Raw genomic sequence first — 25,574 nt, 5'->3', positions numbered from 1 at the left:
CAACATCTTAAAATGTCGACTCTCAGTTGTTCGACATGAAAATGTTGAACTCCAGCTTTCCCGAATGGACAAATCACTGATTTCTTTCCAACGGAAAGAAATTGGTTGGCCAAACACCAACGACACACAAAAGCAAACATATATTTACGTGGGGGGGCTTCGTGATTTGGCCATTCGGGAAAGTTAGAGTTCGACATTTTCGTGTCGAACAAATGAGAGTCGACATTTTAAGATGTCTATCTCGTGATATAGCTTAACATAGTTCACTACTTTTTTTGTAAATATCTTTGAACATGAATAGCCTCACAGGTAATATGGAAAGTGTTGTTATTATAAGAACTTTTTATTCACTCTTATGTAGAACACTTCCTCTTTGCCTCTTCTATTCTCTTTTAGTATTCTTCTTGTTACTTAACCTCTTTTTCATACTGTGCCAGTTTATTCTTGTCTCTGGTATATGTCTTTTAAACAGTCAAATGAATAAGCGTAGTAATCCTTTATTTGTACCTACACTCTTGTCAATCGTGTTTGTCCTATAATTATAACCATATGTATTTTTCTATTCTATATTGTACCTACACATGCTATAGTGTTGATTCTTATTTCCATGTATTTTTAATCTGCTTTAGTTGTTCTATGTATGTTTCCTGTTTTACTAATTTGAGTACCAAGTCAACTTTATTGTATGTATTTACTGCAGAGCTTTTCTCCCAGGGTCTCCACTGAAATAGGGCTCTGTCCCAGCTGGACCACAAATGTCAAATAAATAAATAAATGGCTAGTTCCACTTTTTGTGTTACATGCATACACTAATGTTTGGCAGGTTGATTTTATAAAATTGTTTCTTGTCATATCCATTTGAACCTGCGTCATATCTTACAAGAGCTTGTTTTAATGAAAACCCTTAAAAAAGAAAAAAAACACTCTCGGAACACCCTCCTAACTCATTGACTTAATGCAAACATACAAAAACTGTTTACATCTTCAAATAATGAAGTTTAACCCTCTTAATAGGAACAGTTGTCCCAGATTGGCAGCTGCACTCACAGGCTTAAATTGACCTATAATGAAGGTTATCCATGGTAGGCTGCATAGTACAGCCTGTCCTTCTATTTACACTGAATGCTGCCTGCTTTCGTCTTATATTTATTCCTCACCCAGATGTAGAAAACAACTTGAATGCTTTCAGAAAACCGTTATCTTGTAGCCATTGAACAAAAAAGTATTTTGTTTTTATTGCCTTCTTATCAGATTGCCTTAATAGAAGCATGACAACCAGATAGGCAGTTGCCTTCAGCTACAAGCTTCTCATGTGGCATAGTGAATATTTATTTGCTAAAGGATAAGTTTTGTTTCATTACATTTGGTGTTCTTTTGTTTACTTGCTTCCACTTAAAACGTGTTAGATTAAGTCAAGGACCTTAATCCAGTCATTCCCTTATGCAAAAGTCAGAAAAAGCATTTACATTTTGCTTATATCATGCTCTGTACACATTTACAACCTATCTCTTATCTAAACAACCTTAGATTACACAAGCAATAATGCCCAACAGGGTGTGCGTTACTGTGTAAATCATGCCCACCCAGGGGTATTACTCTTCACCACTGGAAGGCCATTATTTACACAGTGACACAAAATTTGGAGGCAATTATTGTGCTTATAGAGGGTGATGTAATGGGATCCTATCTCGCCTACATTCATGTCCGACTCGGCCAACTAGTATACTAGAACGAAGTCTCTTATTGGCTGGGCTACCCTCTATCCCAGGATGCACCACACCTGCTTCCCCAGATCTCGTTTGCCACTTTATCAGGCTAGACGTGGTCTCGACTTGGCTGGAGCTAAGTGTATTTTCTTCTTTTTTCTGGTCTTTTGACCTGGGGTTTCCTCATAAATTCAATCAACAGCTGTTTTAACAGCTATTCTTAAGTTTGTGTATTGTTTGAGTGTTATTGGCATTTTTGTATCTGTTGGTACTTCGGGCAAGGCCCGTTTAAGTTAGAGGGCCTTTGCCCTTCTTAGTGGAGTGAGTGTGTTGTCTGTTTTTATTCCTTTTTCTTCTCCGGGTAAAGCCTGTTTAAGTTAGAGGGCTTTTGCCCGTTGCTGTGTTCCCTTTGTTGTTGTTCTTTCTCCTTGTGAGGTAAATCTTGTGTTCAGAGGGCTCGCGCCCTATTCTCGCTCTTTAAAGTTTTTGGTGAAGTACTGTTTTTTGTGTGGCAGTTAGATTGTTCCACTATTCCATTAGTTTGTTGGTGAAAATGTCTAAAGAGCAGAAATCTGGTTTTAAAAAGTGCACTAAGTGCAATTATAAAATGTCTATCACGGATAGTCATGCCATTTGCGTTTATTGTTTAGGGCCAAAGCATTTGCAAGAGACATGTAGTGTTTGCCATGCCTTTTCCGCTAGGGTTCTTCAAGAACGCAAAAATAAATTAATCCTGAAGGGCCTTATTAAGCCCTCCTTTGAGGAAGCGTTGGCTTCATCTTCTGCTACTGCTTCTAAAAAGAAAAGGTCGTCGGCTCCGACCAGTCCGTCGGAGCCGACTACTAAGAAGCATAGGTCGACCTCTTCTTCCTCGGCTCCACTGACTTCGGAGCCGGGGGTCGAAGGGTCTGCCTCGATGCCTCTTTCCTCGGCTCCATTAGTTTCGAGCCGCAGGTTGGAGCATCGAGGCGAATCACCTCCCTCGGTTCCATTGGTCTCGGAGCCGATGGAGGTGTGCAGCTCAGACTCTTCCCCCTCGGCTCCAAAAGCTCCTTCGGCGCCGATCCTTATTCATACTGTGTCGGATCCGGCACCGATAGTGTTGGAGCCCTTTCGGAGCCGGTCCCCTACCTTGTCTGAGCCGAGAGAGAAGTCGTCTCGGCCCCTTTCTATTTCCTCTAGATCCTCCGAATTATCTGATTCGGATTTGGATAGAGTTATTCAGAGGCTTTTCCAGTCTCCGGTTTTCACAAAAATGGTCTCGGCTCCAGCTCATTCGGCCCCGGAGCCAATCCCCCCCTCGAAGCTTTAGATTCCTCCTCCAACTTCCTCGGAGCTGTTGGAGTCGGTGATGGTGGAGCAAGGCGGAGCCGTACAGTCGGAACCAAGACCCCTTCGGAGTTTATCGGTTCCGACCATTGTTCCTACCCTGTCCTCGGGTTCGGTACTGGGACTTCCTCAGCCGGGGCCGAGGGGAACATCTTGGAGCTAGGTGCCTCTGTGCCTAGTCTTTCCCTCGGAGCATCGGCTGCGGGGATTCCTAGTGCCGTCGTGGTCTCTCGGCCAGTGACCTCCATGGAGTCTGGAGGTCCTGCCTTTGAGGCCATGAGGAGCGCGCTGGCCATGTCCTTGCTGGCTCAGCAGGTTTCCATCTCACCGTCCCTAGACCTAGAGACTGGTGCTTCTGGCGTACTGCAGTTCCATGACAGTGGGGTCCCAGGGCCTGAGGATACCCCCGTGGGGGGTTCCCTTCTTCCGGGGGGTCCGTCCGAAACCGCTTTGGATGAGCCTCCACGGAAGAAATTGTGCAAGAGGAAGCATGTGGACTCCCAAGATGAGTCTATCACATCTGACACTGACCTCGATGATGCGGAGGGGTCCCCAAAATCATCTTCGGATGATGTCTCTTTCTCGGATATCCTTGAGATTCTGAGACAGAGAGGAGATTGGCAGGCCAAAACCCCTTCCGCTGAGGAGTCAGTCTTCCTCAAGGCCTTCGGGGCCCAGCCCTCCGCCTCCTGGGTGTCTCCGCCCTTCGATGAGTTATTTGATTTAATTTCTCGAAGGGCTTGGGAGCACCCTGACTCTGTGGAACCGGTGCCTGCAAGACCCAACAAATTCCTTTCAGCCCCCCCTCAAAAGGAATTTTTAACGAAAGGAGTTCCTGTAGATGCGATGGTGGTGGCATCTGCCACACAGCAGGATGTGGCAGAGGCTTCAACGTCTATCCACCCTCCTAATAAGGATTCCAGGAGCATGGATAGGTACGGGAAGCGTACCCTTTCTTTAGCGGCCTTTACCTTACGGTCGCTGAATTACCTGTGTCATTTTACTAGGCTCCAAAGGGACCTCCTTAAAGAGCTAGGTGAGTCCCTCACAGGTAATCTACCTGAGGCGTTAGCCCACACTGTTGGCTCCCAGATGACTACCTTATCATCCATTGTGAACTCGTCCATGAGACTCATCTCGTATGCGGCCGAGGGGGTGAGTAGAGCAGCGGGAACAGGCGTGGCCCTTAGGAGACACGCCTGGTTACGCTTGTGTTCCTTTGCGGAGGCTTTCAAGTCTTCCTTTGCCGACGCCCCTTTTGATGGTCCTCTTTGTTTGGACCCAAGGTGAAGGACACACTGACTCGGTGCGAGCAGGAGGGCAAGACCTTGACTGCCGTTGGGGCCCAATTTTCCGCTCCCTTTAGGCCTTACCCCAAGGCCCAGAGAGGAGGGAAAATGTGGTTCAGGAAAACTCAGAGGTCTTTCCCTACTCCACCCAGTGATCCCCCCTCTAGAGGCAGGGGGGGGGATTCGGGAAGACGCCGTCCCAGAGGTGGCAGAGGCCCCCGCAACTCTGGAGACCGCGATTCCTTTCGTGGTTCCTCCTACGCTCACCGTCCCTGAGTTGGTGCCCGACTGTGCAGCTCCGGAGCCAGTCGGGGGTCGTTTTGCGGAACACCCACAGGCTTGGGAAGCTATTACCAGCGACCAGTGGGTGCTCCGGATTATTACCGGAGGCTATCTCATTCCCTTCATCAAGCCCCCCCTTCCCTTCAGGGAAATCCCGGACGTGCCACCCAGTCAGCGGGATCAAGCAGCAATAGAGGTTTCAAAGCTGCTAGAAAAAGGAGTCATCCAGCCTGTCCCCGCCGAACAGATCGGATCGGGAACTTACTCAAGACTATTTTTGTTGCCAAAAAAGACAGGGGACTTCAGGCCCATTTTGGACCTCAGTTCATTGAATCGCTTTGTGAAAAAGTCCAAATTCCGAATGGTCACTCTTCAGTCCATTCTCCCACTATTGGAGAAGGATGTCTGGATGTGCTCCATAGATCTCAAGGACGCTTACTATCACATTCTGATAAGTCAAGAGTCCAGGAGTCATTTACGCTTCCACCTGGGAGACAGTCATTTCCAGTTTCGAGCACTGCCCTTTGGTCTCACCACAGCCCCCATGGTGTTCACCAAGTGTCTGGCAGTGGTGACTGCTCACCTGAGAAGTCTAGGATTCCAAGTGTTTCCATATCTAGACGACTGGCTCCTTACTGCCACCTCCAAGCATCTACTAATTCAGTCGCTCATGGCCACAGTCAGCTTGGGCCGTTTCCTAGGAATCACTTTCAACTGGGAAAAATCTGTGCTACAGCCATCTCAGCGTATTACCTTTATAGGCGCAGAGTTAGACACAAGAAGGATGCGCGCCTTCTTACCGGCAGAAAGGATTCAGGTTTTGCAGAATCAAGTTCGATCCTGCCTCCCCCTATCAAGAGCTCCGGCCAATCTGATTCTGCAGGTATTGGGGTCGATGGCATCAACTATTCTCCTAGTCCCCTTAGCCAGACTGCACATGCGAGTGCTGCAATGGCTACTTTCGGTTCAATGGTCCTATCAGGAACTTCCCTTGAACCACTTGGTTATGATTACGGAAAGTTGCCGTCAAGATCTGCGTTGGTGGCTCCTCCGATCCAATCTCGACCAGGGGCGACCTTTTTATCCTTCATTCCCCCGTTGCCACTGTGACCACGGACGCCTCCCAGGTAGGGTGGGGGGGTCATTATCTGGACAGGTCTGTCCAAGGCACATGGCAACCCTAGGAAGCGCATTTACACATCAATATCCTGGAAATGAGAGCGGTGCTACTGGTACTACAAGCTCTCCATCACGCTCACCCGCAAGGTCTGATTGCTATCCTATCCGACAACATGTCGGTAGTTTGGTATATAAACAAGCAAGGCGGGACCAGGTCGTACCCATTGTGCAGAGAAGCCATGAGACTTTGGCACTGGGCGGTAGCTACCAACCGCTTCCTAATGGCAACGCACATCCCGGGGAAATCCAATGTGATTGCGGACAGACTAAGCAGGACTATCCTGTTACCCCACGAGTGGTCCCTCAACCAAAGAGTGGCTGCGAAAATCTTCGCCAAATGGGGTCTCCCTTGCTGCGATTTGTTTGCCAGCCCCCACAATGCGAAGTGCAGAGAGTTCTTCACTCTGACTCTCTCTCAGGGACAGATTCCCAGGGACGCTCTAACCCACATTTGGCCCCCCAGTCTCCTTTATGCCTTCCCTCCGGTTCCCCTCCTGCCGAGGGTGATACAGAAGGCAATTTACCTGGAGAGCGACATGATTTTGATTGCCCGCACTGGCCTCGTCAGGTTTGGTTCCCCTTCCTTCGGAGGTATGCGGTGGAAGGTCCATGGTTTCTGGACCCGGTGCCAGACCTGTTGACTCATCAGTCAGGACAGTCTCACCCATCTCTCAGGTCCTTGAGGTTGGCTGCTTGGTTACTCCACTTCCATCCTTAGTCAGGGACAGTTCCCTCTCCGGAGGTTATCCACATTTTGTCCTCTTCTCACAAACCTTCCACTATCAAACTGTATTCCAGCAAATGGAAGAGGTTTGCCCTTTGGGCACAGCGGCGAGGTATAGACCCTCTTACTGCCCCAGTACCGGAGGTCTTAACTTTCCTGGCCTCTCTTTTCAGTTGGGCTCTTCAGTTTCCACGATTAAGGTTCAGCTAGCGGCCATCTCTAATTTTCATGTTTCTTTTGAACCTTCATTAATGGCAAACAAGCTTTGCAAGTCTTTCCTTAAAGGAGCGTGGCTCCTTAGGCCCCGATATCTCATCCTGTGCCCCTTGGGACCTAAATATGGTCCTGGCTGCCTTAACTGCCCACCCTTTGAACCAGCAGCTACCTGTGATATGAAATTCCTGTCTTGGAAGACCGCTTTTTAGTGGCCATAACCCGCCAAGCGGGTTTCAGAGCTCCAGGCTCTTTGTTCTAATCCTCCTTATTTGATTTTTCACAAAGATAGAGTGTCCCTTAAATTAAATCCCTCTTTTTTACCAAAGGTAGCATCTTCTTTCTGCATTCAACAGTCCCTAGAGCTCCCTGTATTTTTCCCAAATTCTCCAATAACGCAGAATATATCTTTCATCAGTTGGATGTCCATAGACAACTGCATTTTATTTGAACAGGACTACTCAGACGCGAAGTGAAATCAACTGTTTGTGTCCTTTGCAAAAAACAGGTTGGGTCAACCAGTGGCTAAAACCTCCATAGCCAAATGGATTAAAGATTGCATCTGTTTCATTTATTCGCAGGCTGACAAAGAGCTTCCCTTTCCAGTCAGGGCTCATTCTACCAGGGCAATGGCTACTTCTGTAGCATTCCACTCCAAATTATCAATAGATGATATTTGTGCTGCGGCTACCTGGACTTCTCCGCACACTTTCATTTCTCATTACAAAATAGATGTGGCTTCTCAAGGCAGGGCTTCCTTTGGTTCCACAGTTCTCAGGAGTGTTTTCCAATGAGCCACCCGGGATTTAGGTGCTAGGGACGCTGTCCCATCAGTTATGAATGTAGGCGAGATAGGATCCCATTACATCTTTTAGTTATGTACTTACCATAACTTCGGATGTATGGGATCCATCTCGCCTACATTCATTCGTACCCACCCTCCTTTCCCCCTTCCATTCGGATTTAGAAGAAATGTTGGTCCATTTGGAGATCTTCTCTTGAAGAACTTTAGTTGGTTGGAGTAACTGGTATTTTTCTGTGTTTGCATGTAAGTATGAAAGCGAACAAACAAGATCTGGGGAAGCAGGTGTGGTGCATCCTGGGATAGAGGGTAGCCCAGCCAATAAGAGACTTTGTTCTAGTATACTAGTTGGTCCGAACCCATCAGTTATGAATGTAGGTGAGATGGATCCCATACATCCGAAGTTATGGTAAGTACATAACTAAAAGTTTTACTTGCTTATTTTTTATTGCTATATTATTTTGTTATATATATTTTTTGTGTAAAATAGTTTCTCTGCCTAATGTTTCAAACTTGCTATAGTATATGTAGATGGTGTCAGAGGAAGTATTTTACATCCAAGATATAACATTTTCTGAAAATAAACAGCTGTTTGCTTCATTTTTTGATCCCTTACTCCTAAAATGTGTGTTTTTTTTTTTTTTTTTTTTTTTGCAGTCATTGGCGATTGAAGTCACTAAGTAATGACATACATTTGAGTTTCAGACGTTTTCCTTCAGAAAATTCATGCTAACACAAATCCTGTTGTTCAAGCAACTTTGCAATTTTCTAAGAACTATATTTAAAGTCTGTAACTATTTTTGAGCTTTGTTCACCCCTTTATTTTATGCTTTATCCAGATTTCTCTAGCTAAGAGGTCGAGAAGTATACAAACCTCTTAACTGCTCCTGGTGCCACTGCTTGATCATTCTCATTTTATATACACACACACACTTCCACTTCCATGTATGCAAGCACCCACAAACACACACACACTTTTTTTCTTTTTCATTAAACAGTAAAAGTGCTGCTTAGTAAGTGTAAAATAATGGCTCAGTTGATCTTATTCTTAATTCATGCATGCATGCACTCACATATAGACATAAACACACACACACCTTTCTACTTTTCTTTAATTTTTTTTTATTATTTTACACTCACTAAACAGTAAAAGTGCTGCTTAGTGAGTGTTAAATAATGGCGGCCATTAGCTTTCATTTAGTTTGAGCTCCACAGATTAATATGCTGCCCTGAAGCAGCAGACTTGTTTTTCAGCAGGCATTATCTGTACAGTAACACCCTGCTGGAGAATATTCGTTCTCCATTCAGGGTGCCAATGTGCAGGTTGCCCATTCTCTGAAGCCTATTATCTTAAAAATGCTTTTGCTCAGGCCTTCTTCTCTTTTTATGTTGCAATGCCTACATTTCTTAAAGCTAAACAAGAAGAAAGTATCTCTATAACACAAAAATAACTGAAAATGTTTTACTGTGTAACATGCAGTGTATGTCTACTGTTGAGAACAAAACTTAATTATCTGTTTACTTCCTCTTCTCCCCATGTTTATGTTTTTCCAAACATTAGTGACATGAAGTAGGGCATATTCTTTGGAGTCCCCTACAAGTTTAATACAGTCAAAGAAGTCCAATATTTCTGTTTTCTTGTTCTGTCTTATTTCACAAATGTGATGGATTACAAAGCATCTAACATGTATCCATTCATTTTTGAGTTGCTGTTTTTTTTCCTGTTGATTTTCATCTCGCAAGTTCAGTCTGTAGTTAATTTCCAACATACTCCTGGATCTTCACGTTAACTCTTGTGCTTTTCTCCGTCTCTCAAGCATTTTCCTTTGGAACATTGGAAAAGGTTTCATTGGCGTATTCTTTCTATGAGCTGTATTATTAGAAGAATAAGAAGTGTAGTCCTCTTCTGTTTGATAGCTCAATTTTGTTGGACACATTTTTGTATTTCCTTCTTAACATGTTCTGCATTAAATAAAAATCCAAGCAAGTGTTACACGCCAAAGAAGTAACGGATTCTTCTGAAAAACAAACGCACCCTCAAAGCTGTAAACTTTTGCTATAAAATTCTTTATTCACCAAACACAGGATTAAGCGCTTTCATCCACAGGAATGTGGATTTCATCAGAATACTAATTAACAATTAATTACACCTTATATAGGCCATTTTGGTGCCAAAAAACCACCAATTATACTATTAATATATAAAAATGTGCAAAAATGTGAAAACATATGAAAATAAGAATAAAAATTTATTCACTACATACATGTTAAAGATCAAGTATATTAACCATAAAAATAACAAAATTCATAACACACTATCAATATATATATAAAAAATATTTAAAAAATTCATTTTGTGAGAGACGTTTTTTTTTTCTCTCAATTCTCTCTTCACTATATGCACATTTGTAAAATAGGCTTAATTGTGATGTAATCATTAAGACCTGGAAAGTTTAGAGCATCTGTTTATAGCTGCCATCTAGTCTCCCTATACCCTAAGAGGGCCTTAAGGTTACCTCCTCTCGGACCTATATTTATCTGTTCAAGAATGGCAAATTTAAATGTATGTTCATATTCTTTCGACTCAATATGCGTATAAAGGGCATTAGTTTTGTCTTTTTTGATGATGATATACAACTGGTCATAAATCCTATTCTTAAAACATCTCTCTGTTTTTCCAATGTAGTAACATGGGCAGGCCATGCATTTAGCCATGTACACAACACATTTGGAGTTGCAGTTCCTCTGTGCAAATGTAACCTTTGTTTTGTTGACTTTTTCTAACACAACTCCTTCGGCTTCTAATATACTAGAACATTGCCTACAACAACCACATTTCCTAGTGTGTCTTTTATCTTGCAATGTATTAACCCTACCCAAGTTCCAAACTTCTCTTATTCCCCATTTTGTAAACAAAGGATGGTGCTGATCCCACAACATCCCTTATGTCATTATCTACTAACAATATGTTCCAATTTTTGATCATTGTCTGTTGACTTTGTTTACATACGGAGAATACTCCAAGGTACATGCCCTTTGGTAATTTGTATCATTTGCTTTATCCACTATACTAGCTCCTGATAATGGCTTCCCTAGTATGGGTGGATATTTTCTACCCCATTCATTAATGACTAACCTCTTGACGTCATTTGACAAATGAGTGGGAATACCCCCTCTACTTGAATAAATTCCATTTCTCTAACCATATCACCATACTGGGAGGTCATCTGGGCAGCATGTATGCATTGTCCTTTAAAAATATTCCTCATAGTTTTTCTAGGGTGATTACTCGTGTATTCAAGATAACTATTGGAGAAGGTGTTTTTTCTGTATATGTTAGACTTGAAACCATACTTGGTGTTAGCTATAAAAGTATCCAAATACACTGTGCCATTGGTGTTGCATGTGTATGTAAATTGTAAGGATGTAGTTGAGTTGTTGATATAACTCATTAATTCATCAAATATATCCAAGGGACCTCCCCACAATAAAAAAATATCATCTAAAAATCTTAATGTCTAATGTGCTTGTAAAATCTACTCTGGAATACATAAGTTGTTTCCCAATCCAACATGACAAGATTAGTGAACATAGGGGGCACATGCTGCCCCCATGGCCACACCCCTTGTCTGTCTATAGTACTTTCCCTCAAAGTAAAGTTGTTATCAAGCACTATGGACATAATTTCCAAAATAAGAGCCACAAAATCCCATTCTAAATTTGTCTTTTGTCTAATATTGTTGCAGAACCCATCCAAACCAAGTTGTTTAGGGATACACGAAAATAGGGCCACAACATCTATAGTGATATAGTATAATCTTTCTTTCCATACTGTGGAAGTGAGGCTGCTAAGGAAGCCCCAAGAGTCCTTGACCATATGTGAAATAGTCCCATATATGTGTTTTAGCTATTTGTCAATGGCTACTTCTGTTTTTGAATGATTACCTGATATAATTGGACGCAAGGGTGGGTTGGTGATACTCTTTATGTATCTTGGGTATGCCAGCTATAGTGGCCATAAATGGATGTTCCACCTTCAAAAAATTGTACACCTCATTAGTAATACGGTTGTCTAACAAATATTCTTCTATATACATATCAATACGTTTGTATGCAACCTGTGTTTCGTTCACAGAAACTGTTTCATAATTACCTGAGGTCTGTAAAATCTCAAGCATTGTAGCAACATACTCCAAAGTATCAAAAATCACTACCCCCCCCCACCCTTGTCAGGTTTCATAATATCCTTATATTGTGATCTTCCTTAAGTTGTCTCAAGGCAACAGCCTCACTATGAGTAAGGTTATGTCTCACTTTTTTATGTTTTAAATCATTATGTAAACTATATATTTCTTTTGTAACCATTCTTTCATATACTGCAATACTAGATTGTGTTACCGGCACGTATGTACTTTTCTTCTTAAATGTTTCCTTTCGTACATATTTGGTATTGTTCTGAAATTGAATAGCTAAGTTAATCTTCCTCAGATATAATTTAATTTCTTCCAGATAATCTATTGCATGAAAAACTGAGTTGGGAATATATTTCATCCCTCTAGAGAAGTTTAAAATGCTCATTCTTCAAAACCAAATTAGTGTAATTGTATATTTTAAAATCATATACACAGTTTACTATTCCAACATTTTCCATAGTGTCATTTACCATCTCCGGAACAATTTCTGTGCCTACCACTGATTGTCCATTCCCCGCCTGTGGTATGTTTCTTGCTGTAGTCCCCCAGTAAGGTTTGTCCTGCTTCCATTTCCAGTCTTTCCTCCAAGTTTTGTAATGATGTTGCTTCCACCCCCCCCCCACCAAAAAAAACTTTGTATTGTGTCTACGTTGGTTATTAGTAGTCTCCTCAGAATTCTGACCATAATCACCTTTTCTGTCCAAATGATTGTAGTAATTCCTGCTATCCTTATTCATTTTCCAGGGATACACTTTGTCATTCTTGAAATGCTCCATGTCCCTCCTAATTGTCCTACATTTGTTGCTAAAAATGGTATGTGCTTTTTTGTCTGCTATATCAAATTGCTTTAAGTGTAGTTTCTCCCATTGACTATGTAATAAGTCATGTACCTAAAGAGTTGCGTACAGCAACAGTGGTCCCTCTCCACAAAGGTGGTGCCTCAACGGATCCTGGAAACTATCGCCCCATAAGCCTGACTAGCTTAGTCTGCAAAGCTATGGAAAGGATCATCATGGACCTCATAAATAAAGATATTGGGAACCTACAGACACTGGATCCTACCCAGTTCAGCTTTGTTAAGGGCAGATCCTGCCTCTTAAACCTGGTCGATTTCTTTGAAGCAGTCACCAAGGCCATTGACGAGGGGAAGGTGGTCCACACAGCCTACCTGGACCTCGCAAAAGCCTTCGATACAATACCCCACTCGGGCATTATAGAAGCTCGCCAGCTTAAATATAAACCCCTATGTCACTAGATGGGTTGCAAACTGGCTCAAGGACAGAACCCACATGGTTAGAATTGCTGGAGCCATGTCAGATTCCAAACCAGTTACAAGTGGCGTCCCACAAGGCTCAGTCCTGGGACCTCTCTTGTTCGGTATATATTTCTCGGAGGTACAGGCCAACACGGAAGGACGGTGGCTGACCAAGTTCACAGATGACTGCAAACTGGGCGCCATAATCGACTCTCCAGCCGACACAAGCATCCTCCAAAAGGGCCTCATAGAAACAGACAACTGGTGCCAGAGCCATGGCCTCAAGCTAAACGCCAAAAAGTGTATAGTCATCCCCTTTGGCAAAAACAAAGTGCCCACAAATTACCACATAGGTGGTAATCCATTAAATACGGAAGAAGTAATTAGGGACCTGGGGACCCAAGTTGATAGCAATCTCTCATTTGACAACCACGTGGCCAAAGTGGTTAGAAAAACATTTTATATAGCCCACCTAATCATGAAGGGATTCACATCTAGATCAGGGGAGGTCATCGTGCCTCTTTACTCATCCCTCATCAGGCCCATAATTGAGTACAATGCCCTTTTGGGATGTACCTTACCAGACACCTGCAGCAACTGGAAAGACCCCAAAAGTACCTCACCAAGAGGATCAAAGGGCTCAAACAGATGCCATATGCTGCCCGGTTAAAGAAACTCCAGCTCTACTCAGTGGCATACCACCAGCTCAGAGGCGATCTGTGCCTGACGTATAAAGCCATGTCCAACCCGGAATTAATGGACATGCTGCACCTCAGAAAATCCAAATCCCATAGAACTACGCGCTCGAGAGACTTGAACCTCAGCACTGAAATAAATAGGACATGCTGGAGGGACAGATTCATAACCCAGAGGCTCCCTTCACTCTGGAATAAAATCCCAGTCCAGGTTAGGCAGAGTCCCTCATTGACTCTCTTCAAGAGGAATCTTGATGAGTGGATGGGAGATCGTAGGTTTACCCCAGGTATCACTTCTGTGTCACTGTTAAACAGAGGCACAGTATACTAACCTCGAAAAAGGGCATAGCAAAATTAATTTAAAATGGGTGGCGAAAGCCAAACATACTCTGGCTAGGCTTATAAATGCCCTAGGGCAGATAGCCTAGTATGAACCTATGTATAATCACATTATTCAGTTTTTCCACATCAGTCATGAATGCACATAAACATTCATCATTTTTCTTAATTAAGAGTTTCATGAAATCAAAACCAAACTGGTCAAATAACTGATTAAATTCACTACATACAGCTTCATTAAATTCTATACCCATTGGTACCTTAAAAAACCGCAAGCCCATAGGTACTATTTTCAATACAAGACGTTGATTTAAATATGCATTGTCAATTTTCAAACTTTTAATTGTACCAAATTTTTTACCAAACAAGTAAATAAGATCTTTGAGAGAACCTTTAGGTGCATAACCATCAGCATTATCATTAACAACATTTGTTCGGGTAAAGTCTTTAAAATCATAGTCTCTTTTAAAAAACTCATTCAAATGTGTGCTAGTCAGCCCATTTCCAGTTAATTCTTTGGCATTTGCTCTAGGACTAGAGATTTGCCTTATTGTACCTTTAGTAACAGCTGGTGCATCCGCAACAATGGTAGAATATGTTTTGGACGACATATTCCATTTAGGTTTAGTCCCAGTTCTTCTGTATTTCTCTTCTACGTTAAAAATAGAGAAATCAAACGTGTAGTCTTTTTCAATCATTTTGCTGCTGTTACCCTCCAGATTTGCATGTAAATCAAGGCCGTCCATGGCCATCAAGACGCCCAGACCATTCCCCTGACCATTAGGTACCTCAAAGGAGGCTTGACTTCCTCCTGCACCTGCTGCCAACTGCAGCAAGTGATGTGTAACACTCTCTACTCTCCCTGATTATTCCACTGAATGGGTAATCTCCCCCTTCAGTGAAGAGACTTTCAATTGAAGTCTCTTTATGTCGTCTCTAAACATCGGTGATGCATTAGAAGGCAAATCTTCAGCAGAATCCATTCACAACTAAGTAAATGCAGTCACAATAGTGTGCAGGCAACCAAATAAAAATCCAAGCAAGTGTTACATGCCAAACACCAACGCCACACAAAAGCAAACATAAGTGGGGGGCTTCTTGATTTGGCCATTTGGGAAAAGTTGGAGTTCGACATTTTTGTGTCAAACAAATGAGAATCGACATTTTAAGATGTCGATCTCATGATATAGTTTAACGTAGTTTAGTACTCCTCTTTTTTTTTTTTTTTTTTTTTTTTTTTTTAATAAATATCTTTGAACATGAATAGCCTCACAGGTAATATGGAAAGTGTTGCTGTTATAAGAATGTCTTATTTACTCTTTTATGTAGAACACTTCCTCTTTGCCTCTGTTCTCTTTTAGTATTCTTTTTGTTACTTAATCTCTTTTTCATACTGTGCCAATTTATTCTTGTCTGTGGTATATGACTTTTAAACAGTCAAATGAATAAGCTTAGTAATCCTTTTTTATTTGTACCTACACTCTTATCAATCGTGTTTGCCATATAATTATAACCATATGTATTCTTCTATTCTACATTGTACCTACACATGATATAATGTTGATTCTTATTTCCATGTATTTTTAACCTATTTTAGTTATTCTATGTATATTTCTTGTTTTACTAATTGAATACCAAGTCAACTTTATTGTATGTATTTACTGTGGAGCTTTTCTCCACGAGTCTCCACTGAAAAAGGGCTTTGTCCCAGATGGACCAACCCGGTCAACAAATGTCAAATAAATAAATGGCTAGTTCCAGCTTTTGTGTTACATGCATACACTAATGTTTGGCAGGTTGAGTTTATAGAATTGCTTCTTGTTATATCCATTTGAACCTGTGTCATATCTTACAAGAGTTTGTTTTAATGAAAACCCTCGAAAAAGAAAACACTATCAGAACACCCTCTTAACTCATTAACTTAATGCAAACATACAAAAACTATGTACATCTTCAAATAATGAAGTTTAACTCTCTTAATAGGAATAATTGTCCCAGATTGGCAGCTACACTCACAGGCTTAAAATTACCTATAATGAAGGTTATTCATGGTAGGCTGCATAGTACAGCCTGTCCTTCTGTTTAAACTGAATGCTGTCTGCTTTCGTCTTTTATTTATTCCTCATCCATATGTAAAAAACAACTTGAATGCTTTCAGAAAACCATTATCTTTTAGCCATTGAACAAAAAAGTATTTTGTTTTTATTGCCTTCTTATCAGATTGCCTTAATAGAAGCATGACAACCAGATAGGCAGTTGCCTTCAGCTACAAGCTTCTCATGTGGCATAGTGAATATTTATTTGCTAAAGGATAAGTTTTGTTTCATTACATTTAGTGTTCTTTTGTTTACTTGCTTCCACTTAAAACGTGTTAGATTAAGTCAAGAGCCTTAATCCAGTCATTCCCCTATGCAAAAGTCAGAAAAAGCATATACATTTTTCTTATTTCGTGCTCTGTACACGTTTACAACCTGTCTCTTACCTCAACAACCTTAGATTACACAAGCAATAATGCCCAATAGGGTGTGCGTTACTGTGTAAATAATGCCCACCCAGGGGTATTATGAGGCCCGACACCACAGGTGGAGCGTCTTCACCACTGGAAGGCCACTATTTACACAGTGAAAGAAACTTTGGCGGCAATTATTGTGCTTAGAGGGTGTTTTACTTGCTTATTTTTTATTGCTATATTATTTTGTTATATATATTTTTTGTGTAAAATAGTTTCTCTGCCTAATGTTTCAAACTTGCTATAGTATATGCAGATGGTGTCAGATGAAGTATTTTACATCCAAGATATAAGATTTTCTGAAAATAAACAGCTGTTTGCTTAATTTTTTGATCCTTCACTCCTAAAATGTGTGGGGTTTTTGGGGGGTTTTTTTGCAGTCATTGGAGATTGAAGTCATTAAGTAATGACATATATATGAGTTTCAGACTTTATTTCCTTCAGAAAATTCATGCTAACACAAATCCTGTTGTTCAAGCAACTTTGCAATTTTCCAAGATCTATATTTAAATCTGTTACTATTTTGAGCCTTTGTTCCCCCTTTTATTTTATGCTTTATCCAGATTTCTCGAGCTAAGAGGTCGAGAAGTATACAAACCTCTTAACTGCTCCTGCTGCCACTGGTTGATCACTCTCACTTTACACGCACGCGCGCGCACACACACACACACACACACACACACACACACACACACACACTTTTCTTTCTTTTTCAAAAATAATGGCTCAGTCAATCTTATTCTTAATTCATGCATGCATGCACTCACACATAGACATAAACACACACACACACACACACACACACACACACACCTTTCTACTTTTCTTTAAATTTTTTTTTTATTATTTTACTCTCACTAAACAGTAAAAGTGCTGCTTAGTGAGTGTTAAATAATGGTGGCCATTCGCTTTCATTCAGTTTGAGCTCCACAGATTAATATGCTTCCCTGAAGCGGCAGACTTGTTTTTCAGCAGGCATTACCTGTACAGTAACACCCTGCTAGAGAATATTTGATGTTCATCGTGTTTCACTGTTGCAGTCATTACACTTGGGTTATCCTGCTAGCAGGCTACCCAAAGTCGGCCTGAATTCCAAAGTCCTGGTCTGGCGTCATTTGCTGTCGCCTCTTCCCTGACGTCAGTGCGCCAGGGGTATATAAGATGCAGCTGACACCATTTTCTTCAGTCTTTCTTGCCGCACGGTGCCCGAAGCAAAAGCAGTTCGCAAGTGCCGGTCGACCGACTCCTGAGATTTTCGAAATTGAATTTCAGATCCGAAGTCTTCAATAAAGCTAAGTACCCTGTTGGGGAAACTTTTTCTTGCTCCAGACCGATGTCAGTAAGGATTTTCATTCTTACTGTATTCCTTGCATAGGCCCTAACCATGACATTGCTAGTTGTCGGTTTTGTGCTAGATTTAACCAACGCACTATTAAGCGTCGGTTCGATTTTGCTTTACATTATTTTGGCCGAAGGTTTAACTATGGGTGGCCTAATGGTTAAGGTGTTTGCCTTACAAACACAAGGTACAGGGTTTGAATCTCACAGGGGATAAATGGCTAGGCTTAAAATGTATTGCAAGAGCAGTTAGCCTAGTACTAATCTATGAATAATGCCGTCGGAACAACCGACGACCGGAGTTCATAAAAAGTGCAAGGAGAAAGAAAAGGACAGGCATCCGAGGTCCAAAACCGACGACTAAGCCTCTTCTAGGTCAGTCGCCAGTTCGTCGGTTCTCAGTGAGGTGCTTTCGCAGCCCCTGACACCTGCTACCTCAGAGCCACAGGCCGCCTCCGACTCCCATGTGGAGACAACTAGGCCTCTGGAAACTCAAGGTATTGGGCCTACGGAAATTATTCCCTCAGATGGGTCCGGAGCCGCTGAGCAGGCATCGGCTTCTGAGGGCGTTTTCAGACCTACACAGCTTACTATCAAGACCTCTTCAGCAGCCAAGGCAAAGGTCTAAAACAACTTTAAAGACAAAGTACAGCATTCTCCTGGACAGTCATCCATGCCTAAGAAACAGATGCTTAAAATGGCCAAAGACCTAATTACTTTGATCAGGGGTTCCCATCCCCCTCCTGATAAAAGGCCTAGGCAAGACACTGACTATGATACCTCTGACCAGGTTTCTGTTTCTTCTGATTCCTCTTCAGAACAGAGATATTCTCTTCCTCCCTATGAGGACTCTGATGCTGAAGAATCTATCCCTTCAGCCTCTCCTCCTGAGGACTACTCTTTTGGGGAAACCCTGCACACCATGAAGGAGCATTTCCACTGGGAGTGCCAAGATTATTCAGAATCCAAGAAAAGGCTCAGAGATTTTCTTTTATTGCCTCAACACAGACCTCTAGCTATTCCTCCTGTGCTAGATATTGTAGATGATGTATTTTCTGAGTTCAGTCTGTCTCCTGATTCTTTACCCCCTGCACCAGTTAAGCCAGATAGGTATTACAGAGTTCCAGATTCACATAAATTTCTTCATAAAAACCCTGCTGCTGACCCAGAAACTATATCTCGGGGTCCCAAAGGGGTCAAGGCTTCCACTGCAAAAAACCCTGTTCCATCTGATAGGGATTCTAGAGCACTGGACAGATGGGAGAAAAAAGTTTACACCTCTGCTACTTTAGCTGTAAGGGCTTTAAACTGCCAGTTTCACATGCTTAAATATCAGCAATACCTTATGTCTCTGCTAAAACAGAAAATGCTGCCAAACTCTGAATGTCCTGAAAACAAGGAATTGCAGGATTTATTGCATGCAGCTGAACAAGTGGGAAAGCATACTTTGCAATGTGGTTTTGATTCACTAGAGGCTTTTTGCAGGGCCGCAGTTACAGGCTCTGTCATTCGAAGACATGCTTGGTTAAAGGAACAGAGTCTGTCTTATCATGTTAAATCAAAATTATTGGATGCCCCATTACAGCATGATACTTTGTTTGGTGTTAAGGCAGAAGAGGTGTTAAAGAAAATGGAGGATAAAGTGAAATTAATGCAGACAGTAAAGGATTTCTTACAGGTTCAGCCACCCAGATTTAGCAGGAACTGGCCTTCTAAAAATTGGTCCTTTCCAGTGTCAGACAGGCCACAAAGAGGCAGATACAGACGCCCTAGAGGCAGATCTCTGCTCCAAGGCTCATACAGGCCTAAACAATGGGGTGCTTCAACCTCCAAAGGCGGAGAAGACAAATCACAACCTTATAGGAAACAGTCCCAATGACTTCCCACTACCAATGCCAAGCGCTTACCTTTTGGCAGCATCCTTAGGGGGAAAACTAGCACTTTTCCCACAAAATTGGCACGATCACCCAGGACAAATGGGTACTGAATGTTGTTTCTCAGGGCTACAGGTTCCACTTTCACACCCTCCTAAGGGCAAAAGGTATGCCAGACCTGCCACACAATCAATGGGCAGAGGCACAAAAGCAAATCTCATCCCTCATGGACATGAGAGCTATTCAAAGAGTACTACAGCAAGAGCAGGGGCTTTTCTTTGTACCCAGAAAGGACAAAGCATGGAGACCAATATTGGACCTGTCTACTCTAAATACTTTTCTGGACGTTCCAAAATTCATAATGTTGACTGTGCAGCAACTTCTACCCATGCTGGGCAAGAAGGCTTGGCTCGTAACTTACCTAAAAGAGGCATACCTGCATGTCCCAATCAGACAGTCTTGCAGAAGATACCGCCGATTCATAGCTGGATCAATGCACTACCAATTCTCTGCACTGCCCTTTGGCTTATCTACTGCACCCAGGGTCTTCACAAAATGCCTGGCACCAGTAATTGCTTTTTGCAGACAAAAAGGAATTCAAATATATCCCTATTTGGACGACTGCCTTATTCAAGCAGAGAGCAAGGACATTCTACTAAAGCATCTGGCATTTGTAAAAAGATTACTAATTTGCCTAGGGTACACCGTAATCGAAAAGAAATCAAAACTAGTGCCCTCTCAAGAGATAATATTCCTGGGTGCAAGCTTAAATACAACTGCCCAGATGGCTTATCTCACGCCAGACAAACAAAGGCAACTGACTCATTACTTCCAAATGATGGCAACAAAAACCCAGTTACCTGCAAGAAAAATTCTGCAGGCTTTGAGCTTCATGGCATCCTGCATTCTGCTAAGTCCATATGCAAGACTGCATATGAGGAAGCTACAATGGTATCTAAAAAGTGTTTGGACTCAACATTGCCACAGCCTGGAAACAATAATTACTCTCATTCCCTGCCTGCAACAAGAGTTTCGATGTTGGGCACTGGCCTGTCACCACAACAAGGGACAGCCATTCACTTTACCCACAGCCAGGCAGACACTAACAACAGATGCATCGGATTATGCCTGGGGGGCACACATGACGGGAAAATGTATTCAGGGCACGTGGCCCGCAAGCTAAATGCATCTTCATATCAATCAAAAAGAGATGCTAGCTGTACAGAATGCCCTGACAGCCTTCAAGGATCTACTCCATCCAGGACAACTATTGCTAAAGATGGACAATACTACAGTCATGTGGTACATAAGCAAGGGGCACACATTCCTAGCCCCTCTGCAGGCAAGCCATGACTTTGTGGAACACAGCATTGACCTATCAAGTGCATATGCAGGCACAATTCCTGCCAGGAAAGACAAATACTCTGGCAGACGAACTAAGCAGAAACCTCATGGATCCTCACGAGTGGAAACTAGATCCACAAGTCTTCAACATAACAAGGAAATGGGGATGCCCGGACATAGATCTGTTTGCCTCCCCTCACAACTGGCAAGTACAGAGATTCTGCACAAGGACTTATCACACACAAGCATGGAAGGTGGATGCTCTATCATTCAGCTGGAAAACCCTGACAGTTTATGCCTTTCCTCCACTGCCTCTCCTCTCCAAGGTACTTCTAAAGGTCAGACAAGAGAAGCCAAAAATTATTCTGATTGCCCCAGACTGGCCACGCCAGCACTGGTATCCAATACTAAAGAGCTTGTCTCAAGGCCCAGCCTGGACTTCACCTCAAATTCCTCATCTTCTGACCCAACAAAACAATCCGATCCTACACAGCCAACTCAGAACCTTAAATCTGGCTGCATGGCGAATAATATAACCACTCAGAACACATCTCTCTCTAAAGCAGTTATGGATGTCATTTTGGAAGCCAGGAGGCCCAGCACCAGAAAATCTTATGCAGAAAAATGGAAGAGATTCTGTGCTTGGAATCGGGCACAAGGAATTGAACCACTTGTTCTAAATATTCCTCAGATTTTACAGTACCTAACTGAGATGCTGGACAAAGGCCTATCATTCTCATCAATTAAGATCCATGCCTCTGCCATTTCAGCTCATTACAATACAGAACCTCTCACATCCACTGCTAAGGCAGTACCTCAGAGGGGCCAAAAACATAAGACCCCCAAGGAGAGCACCGATACCTACATGGGACCTCAACTTTGTCTTGGAAAAACACACTCTGCCTCCTTTTGAGCCAGCCAATACAGCTGAGATAAAATTCTTATGGAAAACAGCTCTGCTCCTAGCAGTAACTTCAGCAAGAAGAGTCTCAGAGTTACAGGCATTAATGGCAGTGGAACCTTTTATCATTTTCCATCTGGAGAGGGTTTCTCTAAGGACAAACCCAACATTTATGCCAAAGGTAGTATCCAGTGTGGCTCTTAACCAAACTATTCATTTGCTTACTTTTTATCCAAATCCCCAGAATAAAGGGGAGAGACTTCTGCATTCTTTGGACATACACGGGCAGCTACGCTTCTACTTGTACAAAACTAAAGCTTTCAGAAAGACTGAGCCACTTTTAGTGGCATATGCTGCAGGATCGCAAGGAAAGGCTATCTCAAAGCAGACTATTTCAAAATGGATAGGTCACTGCATTCGTTTCTGCTATGCACAGCATGGCAAATCGGTGCCTAAGGGCATTAGGCCACATTCGAACAGGGCAGCAGCCACATCAGCAGCCTTTCTCAAAGAAGTACCAACCAAGGAAATTTTGGAGGCTGCAACTTGGAGTTCAGTGCACACTTTTACCAAGCACTACCACTTACCTCTTTACTCTAAATCCAGAGCAGGCTTTGCCACTGCAGTTCTGCAGGGCCTCATAGCCCCTCCTAATTCTATTTAGACCCAGCCGCACGACCTCAGCTTTGGGATTCAACCCAGATGTAATGACTGCAACAGTGAAACATGATGAACATAGTACAGTTGTGTACCTACCATAAATGTAGATGTTCGAGTGTATTCACTGTTGCAGTCCAGGTTACCCACCCACCATCCCCCTTTCTTTGCTGGGACTTATCTGTACTTCTCTATTCTATTCAACCTATGTGGTGTATTTGCTTGTAGATGAAGGTATTGTTTATTTTAGTATATGCTTTTTATAAGCAATGTTTTTAGCCTACCCTTTTGGGGGCACCTGACATCTGGGGCAAGAAAAACTGAAGAAAATGGTGTTGGCTGCATCTTGTATACCCCTGGCGTACTGACGTCAGGGAAGAGGCGACAGCAACCGACGCCGGACCAGGACTTTGGAATTCAGGCCGACTGCGGGCAGCCTGCCAGCAGGATAACCCAAGTGTAATGACTGCAACAGTGAATACACTGAAACATCTACATTTATGGTAGGTACACAACTGTACTTTCTCCAGTCAGGGTGCCAATGTGCAGTTTGCCCATTCTCTGAAGCTTATTATTTAAAAATGCTTTTGCCCAGGCTTTCTTCTCTTTTTATGTTGCAATGCCTACATTTCTTAAAGCTAAACAAGAAGAAAGAAGAAAATATCTCTAACACAAAAATAACTGAAAATGTTTTACTGTATAACATGCAGTGTATGTCTGCTGTTAAGAACAAAACTTGGTTATCTGTTTACTTCCTCTTCACCCCACGTTAATGTTCTTCCAAACATTAGTGACGTAAAGTAGGGCATATTCTTTGGAGTCCCCTACAAGTTTAATACAAAGGAGTCCAATAATTATGTTTTCTTGTTCTGTCTTATTTCACAAATGTGATAGATGCTTTGTAATCCAACATTTATCCTTTCATTTCTGAGTTGCTGGTTTTCTTCCTGTTGATCTTCATCTCGCAAGTTCAGTCTGTAGTTAATTTCCAACATACTCCTGGATCTTCAAGTTAACTCCTGTGCTTTTCTCCGTCTCTCAAACATTTTCCTTTGGAACATTGGAAAAGGTTTCATTGGCGTAGTCTTTCTAGGAGCTCAGAAGAATAAGAAGCAGAGTCCTCTTCTGTTTGATAGCTCACTTTTGTTGGACACATTTTTCTATTTCCTTCTTAACATGTTCTGCATTAAAAAAAATGACTTTGACCCAAATATTCTGAAGATAGTTGGATATAGCATCTTGAATCTCACACCTGCCTCTCAACATTTCCTGTTTGCTGGAATAAATTTACTTCTCTTCTGCTTGGTATACAGCGAGTAAATCATTTTCCACCGATACTCTACTGTCATCAACTTTTAGTACGCTGTTCTTCTGTCACTGTTTTGTCAGAACCTACTCTTTTTGATGGTAAGATTGCATCTTTACTATTAGAGGTCTTGGCTGCTTTCTCTTGGTTATGTTTGGAGCATGCAGTGTGCCTTTTCAGTCAACAACTCCTGCTGTGGAATACTAGTCCAGTTGCTTATGTGTGCTTTCATAAAATTAAGTCTGTTCCTTCCAGCTTCTCTGGTACAGCAGAAAATCTCAGGTTTTCCCTACATGTTCTGTTCTCTAATTCTACCATTTTTTGAAACGTGCCTTCTTGAGCAGTCTCATCCTCAGCCAGCCTTTTCTTTATTTTGACTTCTAATTTTTGCATTTCTGTTAGCTAATCTGAATATCTGTTAAAAGCTTCTTCTATTCTTTTCATCCTTTTGTTATTTGAGTTGATATACCTCTTCATATTTCATTTATTTTAATCCGCTCTGAGTGTATTTCACTGACTTCTTTTCTCTAGATTACTGGAAGTCACGTCTTGCACCAAAGCTGGAACTTGGTCTGGTTTTTGCCATACAACTGCAGAATTCTTCCCAGACAGTTTTTTTTTTCTCCTCACCTTTTGTGGTTGATCTTCTTTCAGGTTCTCTAAATTTCTTCTTTGTTGGCATCTAGACAGTGAGTGCAGTTACTAGCCAGTAACTGAATTTGTCACTTGCTGTAATTTCTGAGTTTCTGCTTTCAAACTGGGAGAGCTGAAATTGAGCTGTTACTCAGTGTGCAGCCATCTTGGAAGTCCACATTGTTGTAGTTGAACTGGGAGTGACTGGTGTCTTGCACAGTTTAGTGGCTTACATTAACTGTTTAAACATGGACTATGAAGAATGTCATGTGAAAATTTATGTTGTGTTTTCAACTGGGAATTGAATACCTTAATTGTTGAATTCTAAAGGGGTAGCTATAAGTGAAATTGCTAGAGACAGGTAGGAACAAGAGGCGGTGTATTAAGGCCTCGCCCCATTTTTTTAAAAGGAACAGTCAGTTCTGTGATATGCATAACTTGATTGCTGTTGCATCTGGCACCCAAAACAGTTTTTTGAATGCTAAAGTCTATATTTAAACACACATTTCCTTTATACTTCTCTTAGTAAAATGGGTCTCGATTACCACGGTTTGTATACCTCTAATAATATTTGGGGAGCTACTGTACTTTGAAAGTCTGGTCACTGTTACAGTGCTTATACTTGGGTCCCCTTCAAATGGTCGACATTCATGTGGCCAAGACCATATGATCGACATTTGAAATGTCGACCATGGGGAACCGGCATCTCTCTACAGTGCAGAATGGAAAGATTGCCACTTCTGCACTATAGTGCGATCTTGGAGTTGGTATATTTAAGTTCCTGGGGCGGTGCAGAGGGGCGCAGCCCCCACTGCTAGCAGCGTTAAGGTAAGTTTTTTTTTTATGTTCTACTTGGATGGTCGACGTTTCAAATGTCGATCATATGGTCTCGGCAATATGAATTTCGACATTGTGAAATGTCGACCATATCAAGTAGACCCTTACATTTACCTTACATTTACCTCATTGTACAATAATAGCAACTGTCACTTTCAAATACTAACCA

General features: G+C 42.1%; 1 protein-coding gene across 1 annotated transcript in view; it reads left to right on the top strand.

Moving 5' to 3' along the window:
• CARF (calcium responsive transcription factor) overlaps positions 1 to 25,574 on the top strand; it is a 2,518,000-nt gene that overhangs the window by 97,066 nt on the left and 2,395,360 nt on the right. The gene's annotated exons all lie outside the window — the stretch shown is intronic.

The sequence above is a fragment of the Protopterus annectens genome, chromosome 6.part0, assembly GCF_019279795.1.
Source record: "Protopterus annectens isolate FY-2018-M chromosome 6.part0, PAN1.0, whole genome shotgun sequence".
Taxonomy (NCBI): Eukaryota; Metazoa; Chordata; order Ceratodontiformes; family Protopteridae; genus Protopterus; species Protopterus annectens.
The sequence above is the reverse complement of the archived record's forward strand: the minus strand, read 5'-3'. Positions and strand labels throughout refer to the sequence as shown.